A 23,004-nucleotide genomic window follows, 5' to 3' on the forward strand; every position below is an offset into this window, starting at 1 on the left:
GAAACTCACCAATGTGAGTAAAAACCTCTTAACCTTTGGGCAAAACCCAGGCTATTGACTTAAGAGAATAAACTCCACACAATAATGCAAAATAAAAGCAGATTGAAGTCAAATGATGCACAGGTTTGATGAAGAGCAAAACCCCCTGAACCCTCGCAGGAAGACAAGTAGAAAAGTTGTGCATTTATATAACATCTTAATGCAATCTCAGAGTATCCTATACATCTATTTCCAGATCTCTGAAACAAGTGCAGAACCCCTGGGGCCACTGTCAACTACATATTATCAAACCCAGGGAGTCACAGATGGAAATATCAGCATGTGTCTTTGTAACCGTTTAAAATGTGTGATTAATACCTCCGCTAGAGTAACTAACATTATTGCTTCGAGGTATGAACAATGAACGAGGGTAGGTCACTTGGCCCTTCGAGCCTGCTCCACCATTCAATAAGATCCTGACTGACCCGATTTGAACATGTTTATAAAACATTCAGCTGACAATATCCCACTTCAGCTTCTCTCATTCTATCATTTTAGTATATTCCACTACACATCTATTCTAACCTGGAGAATATTGTTCCTGCTGTTAATCACTGATCCACACTGTACTCCTTTCCTCATTCTCAAATTGAAGGAGCCCATAATGCACTGCTCTTTTCCTCAGCCTATTCTTTAGACAAGATAAAATAGATTGGAACAGACTCCACTGTTTGCTGGTACTTGACACAACGAGAACTATTGAAATATTTTAATACACTCCTTTGGTGAAATATACAATTTGTTTTAAACTTTTAAAACTGGTTCAATTCGTTTTATATTTGCATTGAATGGTATTTTAGTTTCATCCAGATGTGAGTACAAAGTGCAATATTATAGCACTGAGCGTTGTCTCATTCTCCTTTAGTGGAAGGTGGAAAGGAGGTTTTTCTTACAGCATAGAGTGAAGAGAATAAAAAATGAACAGCAAAGTTGAGTAATAATACATCCAGGTTCTGACAAATCAATTTTCAATCAGAGATATTCTATACAACAACCGAAGAACTTTTGATCATGTAGTCACATGTCAGAAAAGTGATATTTAATTTGTGTGCCATGAGAAAACCAGGAAGGAGATGATGACTGGATCATCTGCTCATCGGGATTGAGCAATAAATATTGGCCGGGACACCAAGTATCATCTCCTCACGTTAGTTCAAAATAATAAGGGTCCCTTTAGCGGGCAGAGTGGCTTTGGTTTAATGCCTCATATACGTCTGATGTGTAGGATTATCTCAGGACAGCACTGCTGTGGCAGTATCAATTCGTCTATTTTAACCCCGAGGGTAGATCTTGAACCCTGAACGTTCCGACTTAAAGATCAGCACACTACTCAGTGACACCTGAGCAAAACACAACACTCTGTCAAGTGGCTTATTACTTTCATCCCCAGGGATTAATGAAGCAATTAAGGGCAATTGTATTGATTCTGTGATGCCAAAAGGCATCTTATCGTCAAATGGTAGTCTCCCTACCCTAGATCAGTAGCTTAAGTTCCTAGGTTAGATTGCGTAGGCTTATCTTCCCGTCCCACCTACTCCAGAAGTGTATCATACATCGATGGGCATTTTAATTTTAAATAAAGGAAAACTTCTTCAACCAATGGGCTGTTGTTATTTGGAAAGTGCAACATGTGTAATTAGGAATCAGCACTATGGGTCACCTTTGCTGATTCCCTGTGTGTTCTACGGGAGTCAGTAATTTCTATCACTGTCCACCGTTACAGCTACAAAAAGTCCTCTAATATCTCTCCTCAATAGGTAATTCTTCCCTTTTGAATATGGACAGTGAGCACTCAGTCCTGTCTCTTCCTTAGCAACAAATGGCTACCTTGCTTCCAACCTGCTATCAGCAAGAGGTTAACTTGCACTGTCAAAGTGTGGCAATACAGAGAACAACCCTCCCCATATTGACCCAGGCTAAGATCACAAGATGTAGCACAAGTCAGTGTTTATGTCCAGAATTAGATAATCAGGAAGGATGTTCTCCACGGCTGGGAAGTCCAGAACCAGGGCTCACGGTCTACGGATACTGGCTCGGGCATTTTGGACTGAGATGAGGAATCCTTTCTTCACCCTGACAGTGGTGACTCTTTGGAATTCACTGTCATAGAAATTGATTGAGTCCAAAACTTAATAGTTTTTTTCGGGCTAAAGGGATGAAAGCTTACAGAAAGAATGATGGAACAGGGTACTGAGTTGAATAATCAGCCATCGTCATTTTGAACAGCAGTGCATGCTTAATGGGCTGAATGGCTTACTGCTCCACTTCTTTCTGTGACCATTCTGTGGCTTGAAAAGATGTGTTTTGTTCAAAAGCTATTTTGATAGGAAAACAAAAGAGAATGTGGTACTGGCTACAACACAGTGACGAAATAATTTCAGATGATTGTGAATTGGTCTCCTCAAATTAAATTGAACAATGAGGAAGTTCTGGGAAACTGGGATAAACTGCTGAGTTCCCTTCCAGATGAAAATCGAAATGACCCAAAATAAATAGTATAATCACATGGGGAGATATGTGGGATTAACCTGGGAATTACTAATCTCACTACACATAATATTGATTGAGGAAATGCAGTTCCAATCAAATAACATCCTACAGATTTAACCTTTGAAGGTTGGCACAGGTTCAGAAAGAGACTGAACACTTGCTGAAAGAGAATATAATCAAAATCTGTCGTAGTGAATAGAGCTCACCTACATCAGTGGTACCAAAGCCAGATAATAGCCAATGATTATGTGTGGGCCTATGCATAATCCATGCAGTTACTAAATCTGATACATGTCCTAAATCAAGTTTGGAAGACCATATTGAGAAGATGGGACTAGCAATTTATATTTCTCTGTACGACTTACTCAAAGGATTCCTTCAGATACTTCTATTCAAAAAGGTGAAGACAATTTCGGCTTTCGTGACACCAAAATGCACTGTACAGTTTACAGCCCTGTCATGTGGTATGAAGAATGTGCCAGCTACATTTTAAAGACTAACCAATGACGCAATTTCTTCGTCCCCCAATTGCGTGGTACACATTGATGACCTGGTTTTCAGTCACACATGGATGGAAAATTTGCAGAATTTCTGAAAATTATTCACTCGACTTTGAGAGGCAGGCTTGGTGATAAACCTGGCTGACAGCGAACTCAAGAAAACACAAATCACTCTCCTGGACCATGTTATTGAACATGGAACAGGTGTCCTCATCGACCAAAAGAGCAGTACGACGACAAAACAATCTTGATTATCCACATTAGACGGGTGGGGATAACTAATTGTTCGGATAACTAATTGTTCAGATAACGCATTGCTCGGATAACTGATCAGATTGCAAACAAAGGACCTTGAGGTCTTATTCGGATAATCTGAAATTTGGATAATTCACGTTCATATAACAGAGGTTGTTCTGCATTTGGTAGTACTACAAGTGGGTTTTATCAGAAAGTTGTAGGGAGTCTTAGCAGTGTGGCTGCTTCACTCACTGAATTGCGTAGAAATGCTGGAAGTTTCAATGGATGGAAAACTGTCAGAAGGCATTTGTCAGCCTGAAAGTTGTGTTAACTACTGCCCCAATATTAGCGACAACTAATAACCCAATCTATTCAATATAGTTATCGATGCAAGTGATAGAAGTGTTGGTGCTATACTCCTACAGAAAGCATCAAGAAGATAAAAAGACTTATCAGTTGTTTCTTAGGAAGCTAAGCATTCATCAACAGGAATATTTGACAGGTCAGGCAACATCCAAGGAGCAGGAGAGTCGACGTTTCAGGCGTAAGCCCCTCTCTTGTGATCATAGCATGGGTCATGTATGGGGAAGATTGTTCTCAGATTGACAGTGCAAGTTAACCTCTTGTTGAGAGTAGGCTGTAGGTAAGGTAGCCGTTTGCTGCCAAAAAAAAAGATAGAGCTGAATGCTCACTGCCCACATTCAAAGGGCAAGAATGGCCCATTGAGGAGAGATATTAGAGGATTTTTTGTAGCTGTAACGGTGGACACTGATAGAAATTACTGACTATTGCTTATGACCGAAACGTCGATTCCCCTGCTCCTTGGATGCTGCCTGACCTGCTGTGCGTTTGCAGCAACACATTTTTCATCTCTGATCTCCAGACTCTGCAGTCCTCAATTTCTCCTAGGAATATTTAAAGTTGAGAAACAGACCTTGAGTTTGGTATTGGCGTTACAACATTTGCCAGTAATGTATCTGAGACAACCATACATATTGATCATAATCCTTGAAAGTGTTTTGGAAAAATTCAAGGACAAATAATGTAGACTGGTTTTTGGGGCATGTCTTCATGAGAAAGTCTCTACATTATTTTGCAGGATATTCTGACTCTCCAGCTATTTCTCTCATGGTGTTAGATTCCACATTAAAAATACAATTTAGCCACGTGACAAATCAAACTTACTTTTTCGTCACTTTTTTTTCTGTAGAATTGAGTCTATAATTTTTTTGAATGCTCTGTCTGTTAAATTGCAATTGATCAATAACCACAAAATTAAAAGCAAACTAAAATGGTGTCTGGGTCTATAATTTATTGCCAGACATTAAAAAAGCTGAAGTCTCACAATGCTGCATTTCAAGCCTTGATCAACTAATTTAATGAAACAAGGTCATACTCCAATCAGCCATGATCGTGATGAATGACAGGGCAGGCTCGAAGGATTGCATGGCCTGCTCCTGCCCTATTTTCTACGTTTCTAAACTGGATTAAATACCCAAGAAAACTGAAGATTCAGAATAATGAGCCTTCATCAGTTGATTTAGGTAAACAGGTTACATATTAGATTTTTAGTCAGCATATAAATTTAGTCCATATGATCTCCCAGTATTTTGCTTGAGCTGTGATTACAGTTCCTGAGAAACTTTCCCACCACTAAGATGAATCTGGTTGCTGGATTTATCCAGACAATTTTGAACAAAAGTATTTGAAATGTTGTGTTTCTCCTGTCTCTGATTCCATGCCTCTATTTGAACAGGATTCGGTTGTTGTGGATATTCCCACTGGAGCTTCAATGTTACTTTCCTCTGTATCCTCAGCTGTCTCCAATTTCGCTGTTATCAGATACAACACTCAATGATGATCAGCCTTTCTCATTGAAAAAGAAAGAGCTGGATATACTCAATGGGTCACAGGACTCGAAAACTAAAACTCTGCTTTCCCGCCACAGATGCTGCCAGACCTGCTCCAGCAGTTTCATTTTTGTTTCAAATTTCCAGCATCTACAATTTTGTTTTATTTTAGCCTTTCTAAAATTCTGTCAAACTTCATCTCATCCAAGTCTCAACTACATTTTGTTTCACCATGAACTGGACTTCAACTTCCTCTTCATAATACCTCAGCCAGGCCCCTGCCCCGATGATGTTTAAACAGGAGATGAATGATAATTGGCCCCACTCATTCCTTTGCTACCCTTCACTGTTTGTGACTCATGATGACTTTTGGATTCCCTTTTAAAGTTAGCTGCCCAGTCTCCCTTACTCTTTCTTTCCCCTCTGAACAGTCTATATTTAGCATAGTCCTCACTGGGGTTAACAATAATCCATATCCTTTGCAACATCATGCAGGGAATTAGAGTACTGTTTTTGCCACCATTTTCTGCTTGTGGAAATGTTAAGCTGTACTGTACAGCTGAAGCTGAACATTGCCCAGATTTGTGCTCAAATGTCCTTGCACAAATGCCCTCTTGCCACATTGAACTCAGCCCTCCTCCAACTCAGAATTATTCTGGATTGTTCCTTGTTCATTTTATACACAAGCTAAAATCTTTTGATACAATGATTAATGCTTTCTGAAATGATCCCAGTCTAATATTTAATGCATTTTATGCATATTATGTGTATGCACACAAATTATGAAGTTGGCAGTGCAGATTGAAGATATCATTAGGATTCTGAACATTAGAAATAGGACCGTCGCAAGCAAAATAAGGAAATTATGACAAATAGTTATAAACAGTCCTGCTTTTCCCACATGTTTAGTATTTATGCAGCACGCTTCAGGAAGGGATTTGAGAATGTGTACAAAAGGTACACAAAAACGGTACCAGAGATGAGCAACTGAACACTTATGTGGATAGTTTGAAGAAGCTCGGGCTGCTCTTTATGGAGAACAGAAGATGAAGAAGACATTTTCTACATGTTCAAAATCATGAGGGATTTGGATAGAGTAGAGTAAAAGGGTAGGAGAATACATTTGGATTGGATACTCTGTGGAGGGTTGGTGAGGACTTGTTGGGCCAAGTGACCTGTTTCCATATTGTACGGATTCTATTTTAAAAAGGCTATTTTAAGAAGAAAACGACACCGATTTAAGCTGATCAGCAAAATAAAACAACGGTTAGAAGGAATTTTTTTTTTAAAAAACAGCATAGTTCGGAAACTGGAATGTTCTGCCTAATAGTGTAGTGGTGGAGGCAGCTTCAACTGAGGTCTTCAAAGGGAATCTACGATTTTCATACGGAGAGGTTTTGCAGTATCACATAGTAAAAGGACTTGGGAGTGAACACAGGCAAGTTCCTCTTTGAGAGCTCATCAAATCATTGCCTCCGGGTTGTTACCATTGATCGTTGTATAACATTGCACAAACTCCCAGATCACCAGTTATTTCCTAATGGTTTGTCATATTCTGAAATAATGACTTAGTCGGTCATGCATGAAACTAAACTTACTTTGCAATTACTTCACTTGATCCAGGAGAACCTGCATTCCCATTTTCCTCACTGTTTGCACTGACAATGTTTCCAGAACTGCAATTCATCGAAAAGCACAAATTAAGTAATTTGCTATCAGTAAACTTATTCAGAATTAGGTCTAAAGAAATTTAACAAAAAAACATCGCAGACTTGCAATTCAATATTCCAAGCCTGATCGATTAGTTTTCTTAAGTTAGTTAATGACTGCAATTTTAATAAATCACATGATTTTGTCATAGCGATAATAACAGAACAGAGATATCCATACAAAGTCAGAATCTGGTGTAACAGACCTTTAGCTGATCGTTGTTCTGTTCAGAAATAGAGATTATAGACAGGAAAGATCCTTTCAGTGTAAGGCTAATAAGTTGCTGCAGTTCATTCCGTCGAGTGTAAGTGCTAGGTAGCCCAACATCGTAGCTCAGTGATGGTGATGGGAGTGGAAATTAGGTTCATTAGTTCTTTTGCCAGTCAATCAAACTGCTCTCTCTTTGATCATATTGAGCTTCTTGACTATTATTGCAAATAAACCAATCACCAGGTGAGCAGTGAAGATTCCAATGCTCCCGATTTTAGCCTTGTAATGGTGAAGTTAATGAGGGGGTAATGACAAAGCAGTATACCTTGAATCCCAGTCTTGTAATCTTGCTCATGTAACTAGTTATTGATGCCTTCACCACCCATCCCCCTGGAGTGTATTGACAATGCTGTCCTATGGTCTAAAAAATGGTGCTGCAACTTTATTTGTTTTCAAGATGCATCATAAACCATCCTGGTCCTGTTGTTATGGGGTTCTTTTGACTTCCACAGGATCTCGACAGTACAATACAATGAGGGAATGCTGGGGTTGGGGTGTGGAAGAGACAGTACAGAGTGAAAAGAAGAGAAAACCATTTATTTAGTATGTCACCATTGTTTATAGCTATTTCTGGTGTATGCAAGACCTTCATACTGAAAGACAAGCAAAATTCAACCGACCATTGAAAAACTTTGGATATTTTAGGCTGATTCAAGATTGGTCTTTCGAAATAACCAAGCATTTCTGAACCAGTCAAGCAGCTGTTTTCTGTGATTGTTCTCATCTTTGTTTGTGTTCACCACGCTGCCATGGGATGCCTTCGTGAGGCAATCCTGACATAATCTTGCAACAACTGCCAGCACTTCCTTTTCACATTATTGGATCCCTAATATAGCAGATTTAAATCTTACATTAGACCAAACTTACTTGCCAATTTGTTCCCTTTAGTTTCTGACAAACTTAGGTTTCCACCTAATTGACAGTGTGAGGTGTCAACATTTTCACAGCTGCAACTGGTTATAAATTGCCAGTTAAATCATTTTAAATATGTGAATGATCACAAAATTAATGTTTGGCACTTCTTATTAACATCGAAAGTTTTGGCTGTGAGGGTAGGAGTTGGTGGGTGGGGAGTAAAGAGGTCAAATCAAGACTTGTCTGCACTTGGACAGAGGGACAACATCCCAAATGCAAGGTTTCAAGTTTAACTTCCTTATCTCTGAAAAAGTAACTGAAGCCCTTTATACACTATTGCTAATTTAACCCTTACAAGCACAATTTGTTGCTCAATGTTTGATTCAGAATCCGAATATAGTAATTTCTCATTATTCAAATTAACTGAATGTTCATGTCATATTAGTCAGTTTTGGCTGTTTTGTTGAAAAGCGAATTTTATTCCTTTTCCTTTCCTGCTCCTTCATCCGTTTGGGGTTTACTGAAAGACCTGACCATAATAAACCCGGGAGTAATTACAGATCTCTGACCCTGAGCACTGTAATGCCCTCAGTATTTAGGCTTCTATTCATTGATAATGCCAGTGAAACGGTGTGGATGTGATGCTGCATGTATTAAATTCACCATGAAAGCACTTTAGAAGCTTGATTCAAACAAATGACTATTACTCGGGAATGTGCCTGACTCTGTGGATACACATGGCCTCTGGCCAACATAAATTATAAAAAGTGTGAAGCATTCAATCGCAACATTGTATGGGAGATAGAGCAAGGTGAGGAGACCAGGAGCTGGTCCCAATCCATAGCCATATTTCTTCAAATATGCAGCCATATTTCATCAAATGTCACCGAACTCTGGAGACCATGGTCATGATTTTGGAGGTAATGTGGAATCGAGGGTGGGGGAGTGAGGATGAGGAGGAAAGAGAAACAAAAAGAAGCGATGAGGTGGGGTGAAGGAAAGGAACATAATTCTTCAGTGTTTTCACTAAAGCTCCGATGTCCAGAAACAGAACCTCAATATTGATCAGCAAGTAATTTCCCATTTCAGCATTTAGGGTGGTGGTACTACTGTTTAAGGCAACTCTGTCAATAACCTTAAATTCCTTGGGAGGCAGTCTAGCAGCCTCTTTAATGGAGCTGCTGTTGTCTGAACTGGCATTCGTTCCATTGCACAAAACATTTTGAAGGAATCAATGGTTCTTCAATGTTCCCTTTTCACATTCTTGTATTCCAAATGAAGCATAATTAAACCACATCAAAATCAGGTCAAATCAAACTTCCTTCCTCATTTCTGGCAAACTTTGATTCCCATCTTCCTGACAACCTGGTCTGTCAAAATGTCCCCAGCCACAAGTCACCGTGAAGCACAAATTAAACAAAGGATTTACACTTATCAATGACTTGCAAACATTTGAAAATAAACCCTGAAGATCAAAAGGCTCTATTGAGCTGATACAGCATATTTTTTTTTAAAAAGAGAGGAATCACTCTAATCACCAGGTGTAATGCAAATATTGGGAGGGGCTGTATTCTGGAATGGTGGGTTTTGCTATAACATTGGGAGATGTTGTCAAGATAAATCTTACAGAAGGTAATGCTCTTCAGAAATTCCCGTTTACATTAGAATAGATAGTGTAGACAGTCAGAGACGTTTTCCCCGGATGCAAAAGAGTGTTACGTGGGGACATAAATTTAAGGTGAATGGTGGAAGGTATAGGGTGGATGTCAGGGGTAGGTTCTTTACCCAGACAGTGGTGGGAGCATGGAGTGCGCTGCCTGTGGGAGTGGCAGAGTCAGAATGATTGGTGACCTTTAAGCGGTAATTGGATAGGTACATGGATAGGTACTTAAGCTAGGGCAAATGTTCGGCACAGCATCGTGGACCAAAGGGCCTGTTCTGTGCTGTGTTGTTCTATGTTCTATTATATTCTGTTAAAAAAGGCCACTTTCAAAAGATATGACTGCAATATATGCTGACTTTTTTTCAACTTCCACAGAGGTTTGCAGGACACCTTAGTCTGTTCTTTTTGAAGAGATGGGGTGAGGGGAGGTGGCCAATGTAATAGTATCTGGAAGCAGAGAGTTAGGTAGTCAATGTGTTTTCAATATGTTTAGCCTCACTGTGCAGTCCAGTGCTTTGAAGTGAACAACTGAAGGCCTGAACATTGAAGGGCTGGAAATGATTATTGAAAGACTTTGTATTAATGCATTATTCACTCAATTATTCACTAGCTTTTAACTGGGAGGTTGTCGAATTTGGAAAATAGCAGTAGGGAGTCTGGCACCTTCTCATTGCTAAGCCATGCTGACACTGACCAGTTCTCTTTGACATCTTGACTCTGCATGATCTCTCAGTCCTGCCTCCCTCATATCCCTGATTGTACCCACCTTTGCAGCCTCAACAATGGTCAGTATGAACAGTAGGGCTCAGAAATGTGTCCCTCTTACTGGAGTAGCAACTTTTGAAATTAAGCTGCACTGTCAACTGATGAGTAACCCTGGCAAGAATCTCTTCATTTTAGATTAGAATGGAGCTGGAAAAGCACAGCAGGTCAGGCAGCATCTGAGGACAGGAAAATCGCCGTTTTGGGCAAAAGCCCTTCATCAATGAAGAATCTCTTCATTGGTCACTGCTGGCAATATACCATCCTGAGCATACGCCAAAACTCCAGGTTTCAGTCCCAGCATTAGGTCTGCAGCATTCACTGCAAGCTTCCACCTAAAATGTCTTTTTACAAAATTAACGATAGAGCAAAGTTTATACGCCAGTCAATAATTTCTTTAATGTAAAAAAAATGTGGAAGTTGACAATCTGAAAAAAATACAAAAGTTGCTGGAGAAACTCAACATGTTTTGCAGCATCTGTGGAGAGAAAGCAGAGTTCACCTTGAGTCAAGTGACCTTTCTTCAGAGAGATCTGAAGTTCTGAACGCGAGTCATTCAACTAAAAACATTAACTCTGCTTTCACTCCACAGATGCAGCCAGACCTGCTAGCTATTAGTAGACAGTCACACATTGTATTCAGCTTATTTTTCAATGACCTTCTTAGTTTCTGGAGAACCAGAATCACCAGCTCCCTTGCACTTTCAGCAGTTGATGTTTTCAGTGCTGCAAATGTTCATCAAGTGCCATTAAGTCAATTTTAGCAAACATTTACATTCAGAATAAAAACATTTTTAGAAACTTGAATAGGAGTGTCAGGATTTCAAGCCACTGACAGGCAGGCTGGAACATGGAAATGTTACAAACCTATTTCTCCACAGTTGCACAGTCCAGAAAAGTCTCAAATAAAGAGCTTAGGGGCAATTAGAGAAGGGCAACTAACTGTCCAATTTCTCCAGTGAAGAGCTTTGGGATACTGGTTCTAATACAGAATTGACTTTTTCTCATCAATGGGTATTGGCTCAGCAATTGCAAACATTAATGGTGGCACAGAAAGGTTTGCCACTCTGTTATTGTTCCGATTTCACCATCAGCTCTTTGGATTGGGCCATTGCATTCTTGGGATAGTGACCCAGGAATATCTTCTTGGTCAGGCCACATCAGCAGCATGCTGCCCTTGGTGGTGCCATCCACCACAGCAGCGCTGGCTCCAGCTCTCAGTCCAAGCAGCAGGACTCCACCACAATTCACAACATTATTACTGCAAAAGGCTTCTTTAAATAAAAAAAAACCACAATCTAACTTCTCGGTAAAAAACACACTTGGGAGGCAGAGCTCAGCAGTTTCCACAATTTGCTAACTGTGGCCTGGAACAGCGTACTTGGAATTGTTCTTGCATGTATGCAGAAGGAAATACCTACATAACTTCACCAGAATTACTGGTTCTGCAGCAATAGCCTTTATTCCAAATACAATATTATTCAGGAGTTAAATTGCACTTTGGGTCAAACTGACACTTCAATTTCTTCAGTTGTTCCTGACAACTATCGGTTTCATTTCCATTGCAGTTTGGATTGTTACACTTACTATGCCTGTAATTGATGATAAAAGATACATGAAGTTATTCAAATGAGGATTTGCCTCCATCCCACAATTTGTGCCAGCTGTTTGGAAGACTGAAGATTCGGGATTCAGGACCGCAGATTGCATTCAGCCGTTTGAGTGAAACTGTCCACTGTCCAGATGGGTGACTGCAGTAAATGTTCGTGATTCAGTTACATCACACTGTAAATGTTTGCTATAAATTCTGTGTGTTAGGATTGAGCCCTCCACTATCACCTGATGGAGTGACACTGTGAAAGCTAGCGTGCTTCCAATGAAACCTGTTGGACTATAACCTGGTGTTGTGTGATGTTTAGCAATAAATGATGAATTTGTTCTTCAAAACCTTTGTTGCTGGTGATAATGATTAGAGACAAAAATTGGGATAGCAAGTTCTTGAATGTATTCATATTAAGAGTTTAGAAACTTCAATAATAAAATGTAAGCAAACTTACAATGAAGTGTCTTCGATATTCTCTCCTGATACAATATTTTTGAAACAAAATTCTGAATCCCTAATTCTAATGCAGATAACAGAGAGACAGTAATGCAAATGCTCTTGCCTGCAGTGGTGGTTTCTGCGCTGCTGTGTGATGTTACCTGAAAAGTCCACAGAAAGTGATTTACTTCCTATTTTGTGTCCTCTGAATGAAGCAAAACATTAATCACATATTGTTTTCAAACTTACTTTTTTCATGATAGATTTTGGAGTGTACAGTTTTTCATCGACATTGTACTTTGGACTGTCAGGTGATCTGCAAATAGTCAGAAAAGTGCTATGCAGGCATTTTAAGCGTACATCTACATCCTCAATAAAATCATCATAATAAACTTGAAGAATTGAGTACATATTTCAAGCGATTGACAGCGAGATTTATAAAACTGGTTCAAGATTTATTAGCTCAAAACCCTTATTAACTGTTGGCAAGACAAGCTAATGAGGTTGGAGTGTGGAATCAATGAAAGGGAGATACGATGCAACCAATTCATTTCTTCAAAACTTTATACTTGTTGCAGCGTCTCAAAAATCTCAACTGAAGAGTTCCAGGCCCAAATGTAGACTAGGCAACTAATTTTCCAATATCTCCAATGAAGACCTTTGGTACTGTCTCCACATGCAGGGCTGCATTTCCGAGGTCAACTGGCATTTGCCAAGATTCTCATGACTGAATTAGTGGTGCTGGAAGAGCACAGCAGTTCAGGCAGCATCCAACGAGCAGCGAAATCAATGTTTCGGGCAAAAGCCCTTCATCAGGAATAAAGGCAGTGAGCCTGAAGCATGGAGAGATAAGCTAGAGGAGGGTGGGGGTGGGGAGAGAGTAGCATAGAGTACAATGGGTGAGTGGGGGAGGAGATGAAGGTGATAGGTCAAGGAGGCGAGGGTGGAGTGGATAGGTGGAAAAGAAGATAGGCAGGTCGGACAAGTCAAGGAGACAGTAACTGAGCTGGAAGTTTGAAACTAGGATGAGGTGGGGGAAGGGGAAATCAGGAAGCTGTTGAAGTCCACATTGATGCCCTGGGGTTGAAGTGTTCCGAGGCGGAAGATGAGGCGTTCTTCCTCCAGGCGTCTGGTGGTGAGGGAGCGGCGAAGGAGACCCAGGACCTCCATGTCCTCGGCAGAGTGGGAGGGGGAGTTGAAATGTTGGGCCACGGGGTGGTTTGGTTGATTGGTGCGGGTGTCTCGGAGATGTTCCCTAAAGCGCTCTGCTAGGAGGCGCCCAGTCTCCCCAATGTAGAGGAGACCACATCGGGAGCAACGGATACAATAAATGATATTGGTGGATGTGCAGGTGAAACTTTGATGGATGTGGAAGGCTCCTTTAGGGCCTTGGATAGAGGTGAGGGAGGAAGTGTGGGCACAGGTTTTACAGTTCCTGCGGTGGCAGGGGAAATTGCCAGAATGGGAGGGTGGGTCGTAGGGGGTTGTGGACCTGACCAGGTAGTCACGGAGGGAACGGTCTTTGCGGAAGGTGGAAAGGGGTGGGGAGGGAAATATATCCCTGGTGGTGGGGTCTTTTTGGAGGTGGTGGAAAAGTCGGTGGATGATTTGGTTGATGCAAAGGTTTGTAGGGTGGAAGGTGAGCACCAGGGGCGTTCAGTCCTTGTTACGGTTGGAGGGGTGGGATCTGAGGGCGGAGGTGCGAGATGTGGACGAGATGCGTTGGAGGGCATCTTTAACCACGTGGGAAGGGAAATTGCGGTCTCTAAAGAAGGAGACCATCTGGTGTGTCCTGTGGTGGAACTGGTCCTCCTGGGAGCAGATACGGCGGAGGCGGAGAAATTGGGAATACGGTATGGCATTTTTGCAAGAGATAGGGTGGGAAGAGGTGTAATCCAGGTAGCTATGGGAGTCAGTGGGTTTGTAAAAAATGTCAGTGTCAAGTTGGTCGTCACTAATGGAGATGGAGAGGTCCAGGAAGGGGAGCGAGGTGTCAGAGATAGTCCAGGTAAATTTAAGGTCAGGGTGGAATGTGTTGGTGAAGTTGATGAATTGCTCAACCTCCTCGCGGGAGCACGAGGTGGCGCCAATGCAGTCATCAATGTAGCGGAGGAAGAGGTGGGGAGTGGTGCCGGTGTAATTACGGAAGATCAACTGTTCTACATAGCCAACAAAGAGACAGGCATAGCTGGGGCCCATACGTGTGCCCATGGCTACACCTTTGGTCTGGAGGAAGTGGGAGGATTCAAAGGAGAAATTGTTAAGGGTGAGGACCAGTTCGGCCAAACGAATGAGAGTGTCAGTGGAAGGGTACTGTTGGGGACGTCTGGAGAGGAAAAAACGGAGGGCTTGGAGGCCCTGGTCATGGCGAATGGAGGTGTAGAGGGATTGGATATCCATGGTGAAGATGAGGCGTTGGGGACCGGGGAAACGGAAGTCTTGGAGGAGGTGGAGGGCGTGGGTGGTGTCTCGAACGTATGTGGGGAGTTCCTGAACTAGGGGGGATAGGACAGTGTCAAGGTAGGTAGAGATGAGTTCAGTGGGGCAGGAGCATGCTGAGACAATAGGTCGGCCAGGGTGGTCAGGCTTGTGGATCTTGGGAAGGAGGTAGAACCGGGCAGTGCGGGTTCCCGGACTATGAGGTTGGAAGCTATGGGTGGGAGATCTCCTGAGGCGATGAGGTTCTGTATGGTCTGGGAGATGATGGTTTGGTGATGGGGGGTGGGGTCATGGTCGAGGGGGCAGTAGGAAGAGGCGTCCTCGAGTTGGCGTTTGGCTTCAGCGGTGTCGAGGTCAGTGCGCCTGACTACCACTGCGCCACCTTTATCCTCTGGCTTGATGGTGAGGTTGGGATTGGAATACAAGACGACAAAGGACTCACCTTCATCCCCCTCCGTCCACGCATCAATGAATTTAAAACAAGACGTGACATCGAACAATTCTTCCGTCGCCTCCACCTCCGAGCTTACTTTCACAATCAGGACTCCCGTCCATCTTCCGAGGACCCCTTCGCCCACCTCCAACACACCGCATCCACCTGGACACCCCGCGCTGGCCTATAACCTGCCCTCAACCTCTTCATTTCCAACTGCCGCCGGGACATTAACCGCCTCAACCTGTCGTCCCCCCTCCCCCACTCCAACCTCTCACCCTCACAACGCGCAGCCCTCCAATCACTCTGCTCCAATCCCAACCTCACCAATTTAAGTCACCAATTGAGAGCCACTCGTGTCTGTCTGAGTAGTGAATAGGAGAGCTCCTCAACTCCCGCAGTGGGCCGTGGCCTGCAAATCTCTTGAGTACAGGCTCAGCAATATCCACCACTACTGGCAGCGAAGGACAGGTCACTGCTCTGTCTTCACTCTGTTATTGCTGTTAGCTCCTGGGATCATGCCATTTCAAAATGGTTTGTGACCAGGCAGCAACTTCTGTACTACCTACTGTCAGTACCATGCCACCCTTGGCACTGCCAACTATCACGATTGACTCCAGCTCTCAGTTCAACCAGCAGGGCTTCACCAGAATTCATAAAATGATGACTGCAAAAGTCTCCTGTAAGAAAGAACACTACCTTCCACTTCTGGATGTAATACATCTTTTGGGGGTTAAAGCTGACTGTGGTAACTAGGGCCTGATAGATGGTTCCTGGATGCAGAAGGAAATATCTACATAACTTCACAGGAACTGCTCCTTCTCCAGCATTTGCCTTGGGAAATATAATATCAAATGAAGTACGAATTACACAAAAGATCAAACATATTTTCCAGTTATTGCAAACAATCTTGGAGAATTATATTTTACATATCCCTTGCAGTTTGGATTGTCAACCTTACCATGCTTGTAACTGGTCAGACAAGAAAAATTAAATCCTGAAGTTAGCATTTGCCTCCAGCTACTATTGAGTGCCAGCTGCTTGAATGGCTGAAGACTCTGGATACAGTCCTGCAGCTTGCGTTCAGCTGCTTTTGTTCAACGTCTTACAATCCAGACGGATACTGCAATCAATACTGATTTTATACTTCAACCCCTTTCATAGGTTTGATGAACAGTGATAAGGGTGCTAAGGGTGAGAGTGGGATGGGATGCGTATTTCTTGAATATATTCATTTTAAGAGACTAAAATGAGGAGGGATAAGTAACTCAAATTTGCAAGCAATTTTGAATTCAAGCTTCCTTGATGTCCTCTCCTAAAACTGTCTGTTTTGTAATAAACTCTCTGACCCGAAGAATAATGTCGATAGTGGAGAGGCAGTATGTGATTGCTATGGTCGGGAATGGTATTCTCTGCATTGCTGTGTGCTGTTTTCATGAGGAGTCTCTACGTTATCTTACTGTAACTGTCAGTCCACCAGCAATTTACTGTTATTGTTGCATTGTTGTGGCATGTTCTCAGACAGAAGCCTCTCCATAGAACTTACAGGAAGTGACACTAATTTTCTTTCACATTGTTGTGTTCTAGATGAATCTTAATTAAGTCACACATTGGACTAAAACTTTCTTTGTGATCACTGCATTCATTACTGGAATCTCTTCACAGTTTCCATATCGGCAATTAGTGTTACAGCACAAATTAAGCGATTTTAAACAAACACTTGAAAAATTCAACCATTGAAAAAGCTCTGAAGATGGAGGATTTCAGCATTATAAACTTTGTTGGATCTTTACATTGAAATTCCAATTTGTCAGTTTAATCAACCTGCCACATCCCATACAAACAAGGATGAGTTAGATTTTCAACATGAGTATGTTTCATTAATTGTAACGTTAAATTCACATTCCTGCCTACCCTGAAAACTTTTCACCATCCCTCTCTCAACAATAAGCTATTTATTTATGCCTTTAAAATATTCCATGGCTCTGCTTTAATAACGTGTCAGAGTTTCCACATTTTGAGAGAAAACAAATAATCTCGATGTGTTTCAAATGGGCAACCACTGACATTTAGACAGCAATCCTTCATTCTCGTCTCTTCTGTAAGGGGAAACATCTTGTTTCAATTAATTTGCCTCTTCCTCTCCTAACCACAAAGTGACAAAAGCCTATACTATCTGAATTCCCTTTGTATGACAAGTCATTCTGTAAGTATTATTCTGGTAAGCATTCTCCGAATTGCCTCCAATGTATTTACTTCCTTCCATAAACAGGGTGACCGATAAGAATTAGAGCATTCAAGATACAAGCTCAACAGTGCTCTCTACTTTTGTGTTTAAATTGCCCCACGATAAAAGGAAAACATTTATTTGCTTTCCTAGTTACGTACTGCTAGCACTTTGTGATTCAGGAAATGATACACTCTGATCCCACTGCATCTCACAGCTATGGAATCTCCCTCTATTTTTTTTTAAGAAAAGCTTTTCTTCCAGTCAAAATGGACAACTTCACTTTTATCACCATAAAGCTCTATTTGTCAGGCCTTTGACTACTCACTTAACCCATATTTCTCGTTAGCACTCCAATGTCCTCTGAAGTTAATTTTTAAACTTTCTTTTGTCATGTCAGCTTTATATTAATTCCTTCGTGAGTCATGGACTGTGAGTCAATACTTGGAAGATTTGAGCAGATTCAGATTTGTTTTAAATAGCTGCTCAAGTTATATGATCCTAACCATTCTGAACTCCGGTTAATTCTCAGTTCCAAACACCGAAGTAATGAACATTCATGTAAAAAAGGCTGAACCCCTGAATATAATTAGAGTATACCAAAATAACAATAGGATTCTTGTCAGCCCCCCTCTCTCTCTGTCACTCTCTCTCTCTGTCTCTCTCTCTCTCTCTCTCTGTCTCTCTCTCTCTCACACACACACACACATCATGGATATGTGAAAATTATGAAATGTAAGATGTCTGTAAGGCAAATAGATACTATAAACTTCCACTGTACTATGTCAACCTTTTAGCAAAACAACAATGGTTGACTCAGACCCGTGACCTGTGCCTCTTGCTTGATGTGTGAGCTTAGGAACGTGGCTGACGCTCCTGACTCTTACACTTGCAAGAAGTGTGTCCAGCTGCAGACCTTGTTTGACCACATGACGACTCTGGAGCTGCGGATGGACTCACTGTGGAGCATCTGTAATGCTGAGGATGCCATGGATAGCACATTTAGTGAGCTGGTCACAACACAGTTTAGAATTGCTGAGGGAGACAGTGGAAGACAGAAAAAGAGTAAGAAGACAGTGCAGGTGTCCCCTGCGGTCATCTCCCTCCAATACAGGTATACAGTTTTGCATGCTGTTGGGGGAGATTACTTACCAGGGGAGGGCAGCAGTTGCATGGTTCATGGCATCGTGGCAGGCACTGCTGTTCAGAAGGGCGGTAAAACGACTCGTAGGACCATTGTCACAGGGAATTCTCTTGTGAAGGGAGTAGATAGGCGGTTCTGTGGCCAGAATGGGGCTTCTGGATGGTATGTTGCCTCACAGGTGCTCAGGTCAGGTATGCCACCAATCAGCTGCAGAGCCTTCTAAAAGGCGAGGGTGAACAGCCAGTTGTCTTGGTGCTTATGGACACCAACGATATAAGTAGGAAATGAGATGAGGTCCTCAAAGAAGAATCAAGGGAGCTAGGAGGGAAATTAAATTGGAGGACCTCAAAATAGTGATCTTGGGATTACTACCATTGCCACGTGCTAGCCAGCGTAGAAATTTAAAAAAAAAGACAGGTTGAACACATGGCTTGAGAGATGGTGTAGAAAGGAGGGGCTCAATTTGTTAGACATTGGGGCCGGTTCTGGGGCAGGTGGGACTATTACAAGATGGACGGTGTACATCTGAACCAGACTGGAACCAATGTCCTTTGTGGGTTTTTTGCTACTGAATTTTGGAATATTTAAACTAATGTGGCAGGAGACTGGGAACCAGAAAAGAAAACAAATAGGCAGTGATGTGGAGACTGTAAGAATTATGAAGATTGCTTTCATAAAGGGAAGAGTTGACAGAGCACAAAAAAAACTGGTAGCCTAAAATGCATCTACTTTAATGCAAGGAGTATAGTGTGAAAGGCAGATGAACTTAGGGCTTGGATTGGTGCCTGGGAGTATCATGTCATTGCAATCACAGAGGCTTGGTTGAAGGAAGGGCATGAAGATTGGTAATTAAACATCCCTGGACATAGACGCTTCAAACAGGACAGGGAGGGAAGTAAAAGGGGGAGGGGGGTGGAGTTGCTTTGCTGGTCAAGGACGATATCATGGCTGTGCGAAAGGAGCACACGATGGAGGTCTTGGGTAGTGAGGCATTATGGGTGAAGCAGAGAAATTAGAAGGGTGCAGTTACACTGTTGGGGCTATGTTACAGGCCTCCCAACAGTGAGTATGTGGTAGAAGAACAAATAGGTAAACAGATTATGGAAATATGTCGAGGCCACAGGGTAGTGGTGATGGGAGATCTTAATTTTCCCAACATTGACTGGGATATACTTAGCGTCAGAGGTCTGAATGGGGTAGAATTTGTAAGAACTGTCCAGGAGAGTTTTCTACTGCAGTATGTCAATAGTCCGACGAGGGAAGAGGCCATATTGTGCCTGGTACTGGGGAACAAGGACAGGTGGTAGAAGTTGAGGTGGGGGATTTCTTTGGGAACAGTGACCACAATTCTGTAAGTTTTAGAATACATATGGATAAAGAAGAGAGTGGTCCTAAGGGAAGAGTACTAAACTGAGCCAAGACCAATTAAATCAAAATTCGGCAGAAGCTCGGAAATATGGAATGGACACAGCTATTTGAAGGGAAGTCCACATTTGAGACGTGGGAGGCGTTGAAAGATAGGTTAAAGATAGTGCAGGATAGGCATGTCCCATTGAAGGCAAAGGATAGGAAGTGTAACATTCGTGAACCGTGGATGACAGGAGAAATTCTATGATGAGCAAAGAGGAAAAGGGAAGCATACATAAGGCCTAGGCAGCTCAGAACAGAACGGGCCCTGGAAGAATATCGGAAAAGTAGGACAAGTCGTAAACGAGAAATCAAGCGGGCTTAAATGGGTTATGAAATATCTTTGGCGAGCAGATTTAAGGAGAATCACTAAGCATTTTATTCTTATACAAGAAGCAAGAGAGTAACTAGAGAAAGGATTAGTCCACGAAAGGATGATGAAGGAAGGCTGTTTGTGAAACCTGAAAGAATGGGTAAGATTCTGAATGATTACTTTGCATCAGTGTTCACTGAGGAGAGGGACATGATGAATGTTGAGATTAGAGATAGAAGTTTGATTAGTCTTGATAACGCTGACATAAGTCGTGAAGATGTGTTGGGTAGGCTAGTGGTTATTAAGGTGGACAAATCCCCAGGACCAGATGGGATCTATCCCACGTTGCTGAGGGAGGCGAGAGGGGAAATAGCTAGGGGCCCTGACAGATATCTTTGTGGAATCCTTAATACAGGTGAGGTGCCGGAGGATTGGAGTTTAGCTTATGTTGTCCTCCTATACAAGAAGGGTAGTAAGGATATTCTGGGTAACCAAAGACGAGTGTGCATGATGTCAGTTGTGGGAAAGTTGCTGGAGAAGGTACTGAGGGATAGGATCTACTTATATTTAGAAAAGAATAGGTTTACAGTGATAGACAAAATGGTTTTGTGCAGGGGAGCTCGTGCCTTACCAACTTAATTGAGTTCTTTGAGGAAGTGAGCAATTTGCTCGATGAAAGAAGGGCTGTACATGTCATATACATGGACTTTAGTAAGGCGTTTGATAAGATTCCCCATGGTAGACTAATGGAGAAATTGAAGTCATATGGTGTGCAGGGTATTCTAGCTAGGTGGATAAAGAACTGGTTGAGAAACAGGAGACAGAGAGGAGTATTCGAAGGGAGTTTCTCGAAATGGTGAAAGGTGACCAGTGGTGATCCACAGGGGTCAGTGTTGGGGAAACTGTTGTTTGTAATCTAAATAAATGATCTGGAAGAGGACACTTTTGATCAGCAAGTTTGCAGGTGACACGAAGATTGTTGGAGGAGCAGAAAGCATAAGGGGCTGTCAGAGAATGCAGGAGGATATAGAGGGACTGGAGATTTGGGTGGAAAGTGGCAGATGGTTTTCAATCCAGACAACTGTGAGGTAATGCATGTAGGCAAGACTAATTCTAGAGCGAATTATACAATGAACGGAAGAGCCTTGAGAAAAGTTGTTAGGCAGAGATCTGGGAGTGCATGTCCATGGTACTCTGAAGGTTGCTGCACAGATGGATAGCGTCGTCACGAAGGCATATGGTTTGCTTGCCTCCATTGGACGGCGCATTGAGTATACGAGCTGGCAAGTCATGTTAAAATTGTACAAGACATTGGTTCAGCCACATTTAGAATACTGTATACAGTTCTGGTCCCCACATTGTCAAAAGGATATAGACGCCTTTTGGAGGGTGCAAAGAAGTTTTACGAGGATGGAAGGTGCTAGCTATGAAGAAAGGTTGAGTAGGTTAGGGTTATTTTCATTAATAAAAAGGAGATTGAGGGGGGACCTGATTGAGGTTTACAAAATCGTGAAGGGTTTAGACAGGGTGGATAGAGACAAGCTTTTTCCCAGTGTGAAGGATTCAATAAGGAGAGGTTACGCTTTCAAGGTGAGAGGTGGAAAGATTAAGGGGGAATACATGTGGCAAGTACTTCACACAGAGGGTGGTGGCCGTTTGGAATGCGTTGCCAGCTGAGGTGGTAGAGCCAGGCATGGTAGATTCATTTAAGATGCACATGGACAGATGCAGTAGATGAAGAGCAGAGGGATACAGATGCTTAGGAATTGACCGACAGGTTTAGACAGTACATTTGGATCGGCTCAGGATTGGAGGGCCGAAGGGCCTGTTCCTGGGCTGTACATTTTCTTTGTTCTTTTTTGTTAACATATGCTTTCCTTTTCATGTTATATTTATTAGAAGGTGCGAGGTTGGGAAGTGCTTTTGCCAAAAAGGACCAGAATGTCCTTGATCACGCGTCATGGACAGAATTCATGCAGGGCATCCAGGAAATGAAATGCCAGCCTTCATTACAAAATAAATCATATGTAGGAGTTGTGGAGAGTTGTTGAGGCTATTGTGGACAGATTTTCTGACCTTTATAAATCGGTGATCTCCTTGTCACAGAGGCAGTGCAAAGCTGTTTTATCAGAATAATCTCTGGGATGATGGTAACATGAAGAGAGTGTGAAGGAAATTGATGTTTAATTTGCAGCACCTTGAGAGAATAAGAGTTGACTGCATTGAACCTTGAAGATTATGGACAAACACACAAAACGTCCAGAGAAAAACATTGATGGCATGGGAACTTACATTTTGCCCATGATACATGCTTCTTTTTAGTTTATGTATCTCTGTGAAGCTCCTATGTTGGTTGGGATCGAGCTTCAGGATCTGAATGAACTCTCATTGCCTCAATGTGCAGTTGGTGTGTGACCCTGCACTGAAAGTCACATTGTTCACAAATCTGTCAGCAGCTGCAATGCATAAAATATTTATTGTTCCCAACAGCTTCCGACCTCCACTGGGAATACCGGTCTGCCTTCTCGGAGATGTCCACCCTCCTCCCCGTCAACGAACCATATTAATGTATCTACTGTGTACCATTAGCAATGGAGCCAGGAGGAACGACATAGAGCAGTCTAT

The sequence above is a fragment of the Chiloscyllium punctatum genome, chromosome 12, assembly GCF_047496795.1.
Source record: "Chiloscyllium punctatum isolate Juve2018m chromosome 12, sChiPun1.3, whole genome shotgun sequence".
Taxonomy (NCBI): domain Eukaryota; kingdom Metazoa; phylum Chordata; class Chondrichthyes; order Orectolobiformes; family Hemiscylliidae; genus Chiloscyllium; species Chiloscyllium punctatum.